Source organism: Nicotiana tabacum, chromosome 17 (genome assembly GCF_000715075.1).
Source record: "Nicotiana tabacum cultivar K326 chromosome 17, ASM71507v2, whole genome shotgun sequence".
In the NCBI taxonomy this organism is placed as follows: Eukaryota; Viridiplantae; Streptophyta; class Magnoliopsida; order Solanales; family Solanaceae; genus Nicotiana; species Nicotiana tabacum.
This window is the reverse complement of record NC_134096.1, coordinates 31824626-31837350: the sequence shown is the minus strand read 5'-3', so window position 1 is coordinate 31837350 and position 12725 is coordinate 31824626.

The following is a 12725-nucleotide window of genomic DNA, read 5'->3' as shown; positions in this document are numbered from 1 at the left end:
CAGGGTTATTTCTTATATGAAAGCTCGGCGTATGGTAGAGAAAGGGTGTCTAGCATATTTGGCTTATATTCGCGATCCCAGTGCGGATGTTCCTTCTATGGACTCAGTACCAGTTGTTCGTGAATTTCCAGAAGTATTTCCTGCAGATTTGCCGGGGATGCCACCCGATAGAGATATTGACTTCTGTATTGATTTGGCTCCGGGCACTCAGCCCATTTCTATTCCACCATACCGTATGGCCCCGCCAGAGTTGAAAGAATTGAAAGAGCAGTTACAAGACTTGCTTGATCAGGGATTCATTAGACCCAGTGTCTCGCCCTGGGGTGCACCAGTATTATTTGTAAAGAAGAAAGATGGCTCTATGCGGATGTGTATAGATTATCGGCAATTGAACAAGGCCACTATCAAAAACAAATATCCGCTGCCAAGAATTGCTGACTTATTTGATTAGCTTCAGGGTGCCAAGGTATTTTCGATGATCGATATGAGGACTGGTTACCATCAGTTGAAGATTAGGGCATCTGATGTCCCTAAAACAGCTTTTCGAGCTCGGTGTGAGCATTACAAATTCCCAGTGATTTTATTTGGGTTGACAAATGCCCCAACAACATTTATGGATTTGATGAATCGGGTGTTCAAGCCTTATTTGGATTCTTTTGTGGTTGTATTCACTGATGATATCTTGATTTACTCCAGCAGTCGAGAGGAGTATGAGCAGCATCTTCGAAGTGTGCTTCACACTTTGAAGAAAAATCAGTTATATGCCAAGTTTTCAAAATGTGAGTTTTGGTTAGACTCAGTTGCCTTTTTGGGGCATGTTGTATCGGCAAAAGGCATAAAGGTGGATCCTAAGAAGATTAAGGTTGTTCAGAATTGGCCTAGATCTACTTCAGTTACAAAGATCCGGAGTTTCCTAGGTTTAGCAGGTTATTATCATCGGTTCATGGAAGGGTTTTCATCTATATCAAGACCATTGACCAGACTGACCCAGAAAAATGTCCCATTCAGATAGTCAGACGAGTGTGAGTTGAGTTTTCAGAAACTCAAGACTGCTTTGACTACGACGCCAGTGTTGGTATTACCCACAGGTTCAGGATCGTATACAGTATATTGTGATGCATCTCACATTAGGCTTGGTGCAATATTAATGCAAAATGGCAGGGTGATTGCATATGCATCGCGGTAGTTGAAGGTTCATGAGAAGAATTATCCTGTTCATGACTTAGAACTGGTAGCCATTGTTCATGCGTTGAAGATTTGGAGGCATGACCTCTACGATGTCTCGTGTGAGGTATTTACTGATCATCGTAGCCTTTAGTACCTATTCAAACAAAAAGATCTTAATTCGAGGCAGAGAAGATGGTTGGTATTATTGAAAGGCTATGATATCACCATTTTTTATCCCCCCTAAAAGGCCAATGTGGTGGCCGATGCTTTGAGTAGAAAGGCTGTGAGTATGGGTAGTCTTGCGTATATTCCGGGTGGTGAAAGGCCATTAGCGCAGATGTTCAGACTTTGGCTAATCAGTTCGTGAGGTTAGATATTTCAAAACCCAGTCGGGTTCTAGCTTGCACAGTCGCTCGGTCTTCTTTATATGAGCATATCAGAGAGAGGCAGTATGATGATCCTCATTTACTTGTCCTTAAGGACACGGTGCGGCACGGTGATGCTAAATAGGTTGCTGTGGGGGAAGATGGAGTTCTGCGAATGTAGGGTCATATTTGTGTGCCTAATGTGGATGGGCTTCGTGAATTAATTCTTGAAGAGGCACACAGTTCCAGGTATTCTATTCATCCAGGTGCCGCTAAAATGTATCAAGATTTACGGCAACGTTATTGGTGGAGGAGAATGAAAAAGGATATAGTTGCACATGTAGCTCGGTGTCTGAATTGTCAGCAAGTTAAGTACGAGCATCAGAGACCTGGTGGTTTGCTTCAGAAGTTAGAAATTCCTGAATGGAAATGGGAGCGTATCACTATAGATTTTGTTGTTGGACTCCCACAGACTTAGAGAAAATTTGACACAGTTTGGGTCATTGTGGACAGGTTAACCAAATTAGCACATTTCATTCCAGTGAAAGTTACCTATTCTTCAGAAAGGTTAGCTGAAATTTACATTCGTGAGATTGTACGCCTTCACGGTGTGCCCATGTCTATTATTTCATATCGAGGTACGTAGTTTACCTCACAGTTTTGGAGGGCTGTACAACGTGAGTTAGGCACGCGGTTGGAATTGAGTACATCATTTCATCTACAGACATACAGACAGTCAGAGCGTACTATTCAGATATTAGAAGATATGCTTTGCACTTGTGTTATAGACTTTGGAGGTTCTTGGGATCATTTCTTGCCACTTGCGGAGTTTGTGTATAATAATAGCTACCAGTCGAGCATTCAGATGGCTCCATATGAGGCATTATACGGAAGGCGATGCCGTTCGCCAGTTGGTTGGTTTGAACCTGGAGAGGCTCAGTTATTGGGTACCGATTTGGTACAAGATGCCTTGGTTAAGGTCAAGATTATTTAGGATCGACTTCGCACAGCTCAGTCTAGGCAAAAGAGTTATACCAACCGTAAAGTTCGTGATATTGCATTCATGGTTGGAGAAAGAATATTGCTCCGAGTTTCACCTATGAAAGGTGTAATAAGGTTCGGAAAGAAGGGCAAGTTGAGCCCTAGGTATATCGGACACTTTGAAATCCTTGAAAGGGTGGGTGAAGTAGACTACAGGCTTGCATTACCACCTAGTTTATCAGTGGATCATCCGATGTTCCATGTGTCTTACTCCGAAAATATCATGGTAATCCGTCACATGTGTTTAGATTTCAGCTCAGTCCAATTGGACAAAGATTTGACTTACGAGGAGGAGCCGGTGGCTATTCTAGCCCGGCAGGTCCGTCAGTTGAGGTCTAAGAGTTATCCTTCAGTTCGGGTGCAATGGAGAGGTCAGCCGGTAGAGGCATCTACCTAGGAGTCCGAGTCGGACATGAGGAGTAAATATCCATACTTATTCACCAGCTCAGGTATTTGTTTTTCTAACTTCGTTCGAGGACGAACGTTTGTTTTAGAGGTGGAGAATGTGATGACCCAAAATGTCATCTTTAAATTTAATAAGTAATTTTGTGTTTTAAGACCTCGAAAAGCACCATTTATCATTCCTTGACTTGCGTGCGTAGTCCACACTATTTTCCGGAAAGTTTTTATGTGAAAAAATAGATTAAAATATAAAATAGAGCTTTAAAACTCAACTGAGTTGACTTTGGTCAATATTTTGAGAAAACGGACATAGATCAGTATTTTGACAATTCCGGTTGGTCCGTATCGTAATTTGGGACTTGGGCGTATGCCCAGAATCGAATTCCGAGGTCCCTAGCCCGATATATGGAATTTTGATGAAATATTAAAAGCTTGAAAACTTAATGATTTTTAAAAAATTACCTATGTTGGATTTATTGACCCTGGGTCCGTATTTTAGTTTCGGAGCCCGGTAAAGGTCCACAATAATATTTATGACTTGTCTGCCAAATTTGGTGAGAATCGGAGTTGATTTGACGTGATTCGGACGTCCGGTTGTAAAAATATAAGTTTTAAAATTTTCTTGAAAATTTCTTTTGATTTGGTATCCGATTCGTAGTTCTTGGTGTTATGTTGGCGATTTAATCGCGCGAGCAAGTTCATATGATATTTTAGGACTTGGGTGCATGTTTGGTTTGGATCCCCGAGGGATCGGGTTGGTTTTGGGTGATTAACGGACCATTTTTGGACTTGGGAAAAACTGCAGAAATCTGCTTCTGGTATCCTTCTTCGCGTTCGCGAGAGGGGGCTCGCGTTCGCAAAGAAGAAACTGGAGGCAGGTGAAAATTACTCTTCGCATTTGCGAAGAGGGGGCCGCGTTCGCGAAGGCTTGAGGTGCAAAGCTTCGCGTTCGTGATCGAAGCCTCGCGTTCGCGAAGGAAAAGAGCCAAACCAGGAAATTGCCTTCGCGTTCGCGAAGGCCAAGCCAGGCAAGCTTCGAGTTCGCGAAGTAGCCCTCGCGTTCGTGAAGAGTAAAATTGGGCAGCACAAATTTTGTGCTTCGCGAGCGAGGCACTGACCGTGTTCGCGAAGGGTAAAAATTCCAAAAACAGAACTTAAGTTCTGGAAATGGGGTTTCGACCCATTTCTAACAATTTCCAATTTTTGAGCTCGGGTAAGGCGATTCTTGGTCGATTTTCACGGGAAAATATTGGGGTAAGTGTTCCTTATCCTATATTGATTATACTTCATGATTTCATACTCATTTATATCATGAATCCGTGAATTTATGGAAGAAAAGTCAGATTTTTATAAAATCTTCCAAAAATAAAAATTTAAGATTTGAAGGTCCATTTGACATCGGAATTTGATAAATTTTGTATGGTTGGACTCGTCTCGGAACGGGTGTTCAAATTTCGTAAGTTTTTCCGAGATTTCAGACGTGGGTCCCACTGTCGAATATTTTAATAAATTTTGAATTTTATCCGAAAAATTAGTAAATTCATATGGAATTAATTCCTATTATTCGTATTGAATATATTGAATTGTTTATGAATAGATTTGAAACTTTTGGAGATAAATTTAAAAGGAAAAGCTGTGGTCGAGTAATTGATTAGTATTTACAAAGCGAGGTAAGTGTCGTGGTTAACCTTGACTTGAGGGAATAGAACCCTTAAACTATTTGTTATGTGAAATGCATGTGAACGACGTATAGGCGAGGTGACGAGTGTCTATATGTCGTCAAATTAATTGTTTGCATAATTACTTAAAAAATCATAAATCATTTTAAATCATGAATTAATTATTATTATAATTGTTTCTCTCCTATTCTTTGTCAAATATTAATTCTTGAATTCCTGCATTAATTGTTACATGCTATTTGAATTATGTGTCTTAATTGTTATTTGACATTTAACATATTAAATATTAAACTGCCTATTTTCCTCCTGATTTCCATAATAATTTGCTATTTGTTATTGTTTGTTTCATAATTAAATCATAATTATTGTATGCTTGTTGTCTTATAATTTTATATTAATTGTTGCTTTTGTTGGGAAAATTTCTTCTATTAGAGTTGGTAAATATATATATATATATATATATATATATATATATATATATATATATATATATATATATATATATATATATATATATATATATATATATATATATATATATATATATATATATATATATATATATATATATATATATATATATATATATATATATATATATATATATATATATATATATATATATATATATATTAGAGGAGCGGGTTGCACGCCGCAACAGAATTGAATGTGAATATACTGTGAGAGCGGGTTGCACGCTGAAATGGAAATTGATGAAAATGATAATTGGTTATGACTGGTGAGTTGGCTTCAATTATTATAAATGAGTTACTTGATTTATTTCTATTATTTGTTGTTGTTACTAATATTGCGTACAAGTTAATGTAAGTGACCCGCCTTAGCCTCGTCACTGCTTCGTCGAGGTTAGGCTTAGCACGTACCAGTACATGGGGTCGGTTGTACTGATACTACACTCTACACTTCTTGTGTAGATTTCGGAGTTGGTCCCATCGGCGTACCATAGACTTGCTCGGATTTCAGCTACTTGGAGGAGGCTTGAGGTATAACTGCACAACGTCCGCAGTTCTGAAGTCCCTGTCTACTTTACTTTAGCTGTGTGTTTATTTTCAAACAGCTTTATTTTATTCAGGCCCTTATTTGTATTATTCTAGAAGCTCGTGCACTTGTGACACCAAATTCTGGGATGGTATTTAGACACCGTTATTTTTATGAATTATTCACTATATTAAAATTTTACTTCCGTAATCGTTCTTTGTTATTAATAAATTTTAAAATTATTTAAAAATTGGTTAATATTATTCTAACGTTGGCTTGCCTGCAAGTGAAATGTTAGGTGCCATCACGGTCCGAAGGTAGGAATTTCGGGTCGTGACAGTCTGAAGGCCTCTTTTTTGCTTCGACCAAATACTTTTTCTCTGACCCAAATTCTCCATTTTGGTACACGTCAAAGCGTTCATTTTCGGCGGATTGAAAGAGCCATCAACCACTATGATCGATCTCTTGGTGTTTTAAAAAATTGAATGAAAAATAATTGGCATTATACCTTCTAAAAATTTGATAGTGACAATGTAAAGTTTAAAGAATGACTAATATTGAACTAATATTTTACAAGAAAATACTTAGTATAAAAATTATAGCAAGATGTTTTCATTTATTGGGCTGAATGCAAAAAAGAAACAAATGACAACTCATTTATAATCTAGTTGCCTTCTATAATTTTACCTTATTTCTTAAAATTTATTTTTTCACCGATTTGAATCTTCATTTTTTATTATAATTAATTTTGCTAAATTTTATGATTTTTTTCACTGTCGATACTCTTATTACAAAAATAAAATTTATTTACTTTAAGTGTTTGGTCAATTTAACAAATAATATTTCTTATATGATAAATTTGTAAAATAATTGAATTGGATTCGTTTGCCAATTAGTTAATTCAACGACTTAATTATTTGTTCTTAACATTAAAAGAAATAACTTAATTTTTATTAATTCAAATTCTTAATATTTTGCTCATTCTAATTTTTAAATATCTGAGAAAAATTATAATTTTCCAATAAGAATTCGATTTTCAAATAGTAAGAAAAATCATATGTTTTGAATCTTTAATGTTTTTAGAATTCGTTATGTGTTTGACTCCTACAGAATTTTGCTAACTAACGTTTTAAATAATAAAGAATCTTATAGGAATAGTTCAATACAACTCTAATATTAATGGGCTTTAAATAAGGAAAATTTTAATAATCAAATTTTAGTTGATTTTAAAGTTCTAAAATTAGAAAAATAATTAAATGACTATTTTATCTAGTATAAAATCTATTTTTAAAGGGCAAAATAGGCGAATAATATTTCGCTAAGGGCTTTTATACTTTTAATATAGTACAAATAGATAGATAAATATAAATTTTAATGCTCTAATGAGATGTACAATTGCTCCAAATACACCAAATATGGTTATGATAATTTGGGACTAATTAAATATGTCAAAATGTTATCGTAATATTTCAATAAACGGAGAGAGAAGAAACCAAAATTCAAAAGAACAATTTGTTAAAAAACTTATTTTGCCTGTTTTTTCGCTTTTGGTTACCAAATTAGCCGATAAGTCTAACAAAAATAGACTAAAAAGTTGTAAAACTTATGTATAATTTGGATTTGGCCAACGATGAAATTTTATTATATTTAACTATTTAAGTTCAAGCATAATTTATATTATTTATAACAAAACAAAAAGGGTAAAGACTTGAAAAATAAATATGCCTGACGGGAATTTGGACAAATATAGAATTTTGTTATATTTAACTATCTAAGTTTGATACTAAATATGATTAAATTATATTTTATCAAAATGAAAAGGCCAAAGACTTGGAAAAATATTGCCTAACGTTCCTGACATGGTTTAAAAAACAACTTGGAAATTTAAGAAGAATCCTAATATTTAGGATCTTGTACATAGTTAAAATAAGGAAGTATTTAATAAATAATGTTTTAGTTGATTTCAAAGTCCATAATTTTAGGAAAATAATTAAATGATTGTTTTGTCTAGTATGAACTATTTTGCATAACGGCATGATTTAAAAAACAACTTGGAAACTTAAGAAGAATCCTAATATTTAGGATCTTGTACATAGTTAAAATAAGGAAGTATTTAATAAATAAATTTTTAGTTGATTTCAAAGACCAAAATTTTAAGAAAATAATTAAATGACTATTTACCCTCTATCTTTAGAGTGTAAAAAAGTCGAACGACATTTCGCTAAGGGCCTTCGTGCTTTTAATATAGTATAGATATAGATAGATTAATCTCTAATTATTTAAAGTAGCATATAAATTTACCATCTAGCTACACTACCACAGAAACGCAGCTTCATAACAACTCAAAATACCCAAAAACAATTCCTCTAGGGTACAGTCAAAATACGTCATGGCTAAAGAAGAGAAAAAAATTGATCAAAATAAATCGATATTTTTTTTGGTTTAGTTTGGTTTTGATTTTAAATTTTAAAAATCGATCCAATTTGGTATAGTTTTGATTTTAATAGAGAAATAACCAAAAATATCGAACCAAACCGATTATAGAAGCAAGTATTTAAAATTTATTATTAAATCTATATACAGTCAGACCTTTCTATAATAACATTCCTATATAACAACACTTCACTATAAAAGCCAAGCTTTTTCGGAACCAATATTTATGTTATGTTATAATATATGTTCTCTATAACAGCACTTCGCTATAACATCCAAAAATATTCGGAACAAACGAGGCTGTTATAGAGAGGTTTGACTGTATATGCATATCTTTACACAAACTGTCTAAAGTTTTATGGTACATGTTGAACGTTTGCACTTTTAGTCTAGTTATTTGCTATTGTAATGTGACGACCCGGCCGGTCATTTTGCTTTCTAGGTCCCCGTTCCCCTATTTAATACTTCCCGTGTGTGCTTTTTTTATTTTATGACTTGCGGGGCCGGTTGGTTTGGTGTTGGAAGGGTTCGAGTTGAATTTGGAACACTTAGGTCCATAATGGTGGCCTAATGTGGTCTTGTTTGACTTGAGTCAATAATTTGGGTAAACAACCTCGGAATCGAGATCTGAAGGTCCCAATAGGTTCGTATGATAATTTTGGACCTGGGCGTATGTTCATATCGAGTTTCGGATGGACCGAGAGTATTTCAGTGCTTATTGTTGGAAGTTGGCGTCTTGAAGGTTTTAGAGTTTTTTAGTTTGATTTGAAGTAGACTTTGGTGTTATCGATATTCGTAAGGGATTCCGAGCCTTGGAATAGGTTCGTATAGTGATTTGTGACTTGTGCGTAAAATTTGGCATCTTTTCGAGTTGTCTAAGTATGATTCGTCGTGTTCGGAGTTAGTTGGAAGTTTGAAGTTTGAATTTCAAAAATTGATTAATTTGGTTTTGAGGTGCGATTCATGATTTTGATATTATTTTATTTGTTCCAAGACTTCGAGTATGTTCGTAATATATTTATGGACTTGTTGGTACATTTGGATGGCGTCCCGGGTGGCTCGGGTGAGTTTCGGATCACCCAGAGCATTTTTGAAATTGGTAGATTTCTGCTGGTGTGCTTCGTGATCGCAAAGGAGGATTTGGAGGAGTAGCTGATTTGTTATTCCCGGACGCGAGGGAGGACCTGGATCTCTTTCGCGAACGCGAAGAAGGAAAGGGGGCGGATAGGCTAGGCAGGTGTAAGTCTTCACGAACGCGACTCTTGGACCGCGAATGCGGAGGCTTGGGGGGACTTGTGCATCGCGAACGCGTAGAGTAAAACTTGGGCTACTGCAGTTTGGGCTTCGCGGTCGCGAGGGACTTTCCACGATCGCGGTGAATAAATCACTGGGAGGACATGAATTTAATACGGGACGTAGGCTCATTCTCTCACTTTTCACTTGGGTTGGACAATTTTTGGAATTCTTTTGAAGAGAAAGTTTTTCAAGCATCACAAGGTAAGTGATTTCTACAAATTATGAGTTAGATACATAGATTATGGGTAGATTTAATATAAAAATTATGGAACTTTTGGAATTTTTATGGAAGAACCTAGGGTTTAGTAAAATAAAATTTGACCACGAAATTGATTATGGAATTGAGAACAAGTTATATATTTGAGTTCGTAATATCATGGGTAGTATTTATCTTCGAAAATTTCTGAAATTCGGGCATGTCGGTCGGGGGTTGACTTTTGTGGACTTTCCGAGTTGGGTTTAGAAATTACTCTAATAGTTAATTATGAACTTTTGAGCTTATATTGATTGATTTGTACTACCTTTATCTAGTTTTGGGTTGCTCGGCATCGATTTGAGGCTACTAGTGAGGTTTGAAAGCCGAGTAGTGAGCTTGGAAGCGAGGTAAGTCTCTTGTCTAATCTTGTAAGAGAGAATTATCCCCGTAGGTACTTTAATTATTGTGTGCTACTTGTTATAGGTGCTATGTATGTATAAGGTGTTGAGAGTTCACGCGTAGCTAGACTCATGCTTATGTCCGGGTAGAATTAAATCCACACCATGCCTTAAATGCACTATTTGAATTCAACTTATTTGTTTAATTATTTGAATTTATGACCGAGAGTGAGACAAGAATAAATAAACTGAATGGGCATCTTGCTTGAGATATTTGTGAAATAATTGGTGAGTGGTAGTTTTGTGTCTTCTCGGATCACATGTATCATGGCGAGTGAGAGAGTTTCTCTACTTTTATGAGATCAGATCGTTCGCCTCGGCAGCATGATTGTAACACTACTCTTATGAGATCGGGTCGTTCGCCTCGGCAGTATCGTAAGCTATTCTCATGGGATTGAGACTTTCGCCTTGGCAGTATTGTGAGTTACTCTTATAGGATCGGGTCGTTCGCCTCGGCTGTATTATGAATAATTATTCTTGTAATGCCCCGACTTGTCGTTTTAAGAATTTATGCCCCGTTCAGTGACTTAAGGCCTTGAGCAGCTTCGCAATATGTATTATGACCCGCGTGTGTGGTCAAGTTTGATTTACGGATGATTCTGAGTGATTTGAGACACTTAGTCCCTAAGACAGAAGCTTAAGTCTTAGGATTTTGACCGTAGTCGGAACTGTGTGAAAACGACTCTGGAACGGAGTTTCGTCGGCTCCGTTAGCTCCGTTGGGTGATTTTGGACTTAAGAGCGTGCCCGGACTGTGAATTTGAGGTATGTAGCTGATTTAAGCTTGAAATGACGAAAGTTAAATTTTTGGAGTTTTGGACCGGAAGTGGACTTTTTGATATCGGGGTCAGAATGCGATTCCAAGAGTTGGAACAACTCCGTTATGTTATTTGGGACTTGCCTGCAAAATTTGATGTCATTCCGGGTTGGTTTGATAGGTTTCAGCATAAGTTTTAGAAGTTGGAAGTTTTGGAAGTTCATGGGTTCGATTCATGGTGCGGTTCGTAGTTTCTACGTTGTTTGATATGATTTGAGACCTAGAGCAAGTCCGTGTTAGGTTATGGAACTTGTTGGTATGTTTGGACGGGGTCCCGGGGGCCTCGGGTGAGTTTCGGATGGGCTACGGGTCATTTCCCTCCAATTTTGAACTGTTGTTCTATCTTCTGGTGTTCTTCTTCGCGAACGCGAAGAGTATCTCGCGTTCGCGAAGTGTTGCTGCTGACCACCCCATATTTCTTCTTCGTGTTCGCGAAGGTTTGCCTTTTTCTTCCATCTTGTTCGCGATTAGCCACTCGCGTTCTCGAAACCCTTTATGGCAGCCTCATATTTCTTCTTCACGTTCGCGTTCAACGTCTCGCGTAGGTTCCGTCCCTTGTTTTTCGCGTTCGCGAAGGGTTTTTCTGGACAGACTTACCTTCCTTCTTCGCGAACGCGAGCCTTTCTCCGCATTCGCGATTCTTTCAAACCTGGGCAGATTATAAGTTTTCCAAATCGAGGGTTAGGCCATTCTTATCACATTTTGACTTGTACAGCTTGGTTTTGAGCGATTCCTTGTGGGTTTTTCAAGAAAATCGATTGGGTAAGTGTTCTTCACCTAGAATCTATTTATTTCCATGATTCTATCTTTATGTTTATCATTTAAATTTTGTTTTGAGTTGAGGAAAATGGTGGTTTTTGAAGAACATTTTCAAAATGAAAAATCACGATTTGAGGGACGAAATGGTATCGGAATTTGATAAAATTGATATGGTTGAACTCGTATCGGAATGGGTGTTTGGATTTCATAAAATATTTGTCGGGTTCCGAGAGGCGGCCTCGCGTTGACTTTTGTTGACTTTTTGGAATAAAATTTTAAGTCGACGTATTATTATCCGAAATTGTTTCCGATGAATTTTAATCAAGGTATACAATTATTTGGATAGATTTGAACGGCCCGAAGGTCAATTCAAGCAAGAAAGCAATTTTGGAATATCGTATAACTTCAAAGAGGTAAGTGTCTTGCTTAACCTCGAGTGGGAGAATTTCCCCTTAGGCATTGAGTCTTATGTACAATTTGTGTTATTGAAAACCATGTACGCGAGGTGACGAGTACGTACTTGGTTTGTATGTGCAAAATTTATTGAGTTTAAGTCTTGAGCATATTGTGTAGTAAATTGGATAATTGTTGGCATATATTTAATCATCTATTTGTCGTTCCTAAATCCTTGTTGTTGACTCTGTTGTTATATGATAATTTGATGTGATTGTTATTTGGTTATTTATGAAATTTCGTGCATTTGCTGGTTTGATAATTAGTGGAATTTAATTTCATTTTGGATTTCCCCCTGCTAACAATTAATTAAATGAGCTTAAGAAGAGGTGTTTATATAATTATTGAAAATTTGAAATTAATTATAGTAAAATGTGATTGTTTTTGGGTGTTGTACGCATTGTGTGGAGCTTTTGGCTATTTGTTGTGAAATTAATTGACTTGGTTGTAGCTTTGGAATTTGGTTGTGGTCATTGGGCAAATTGTGATATGAATTGATTTTTGTTATGTTGCTGTGATAATTTCCCGTGTAAATTGTTGTGTTGTGTGAGTTGTTATTTTGGGTAGATAAGGGTGGCATTTCACCGTTGATATTATGTGGGTATAAGGGTGGCATTTCACTGTTGTTGTGTTTGTTGGAATATTATCTGGGCGGAGCGATAAG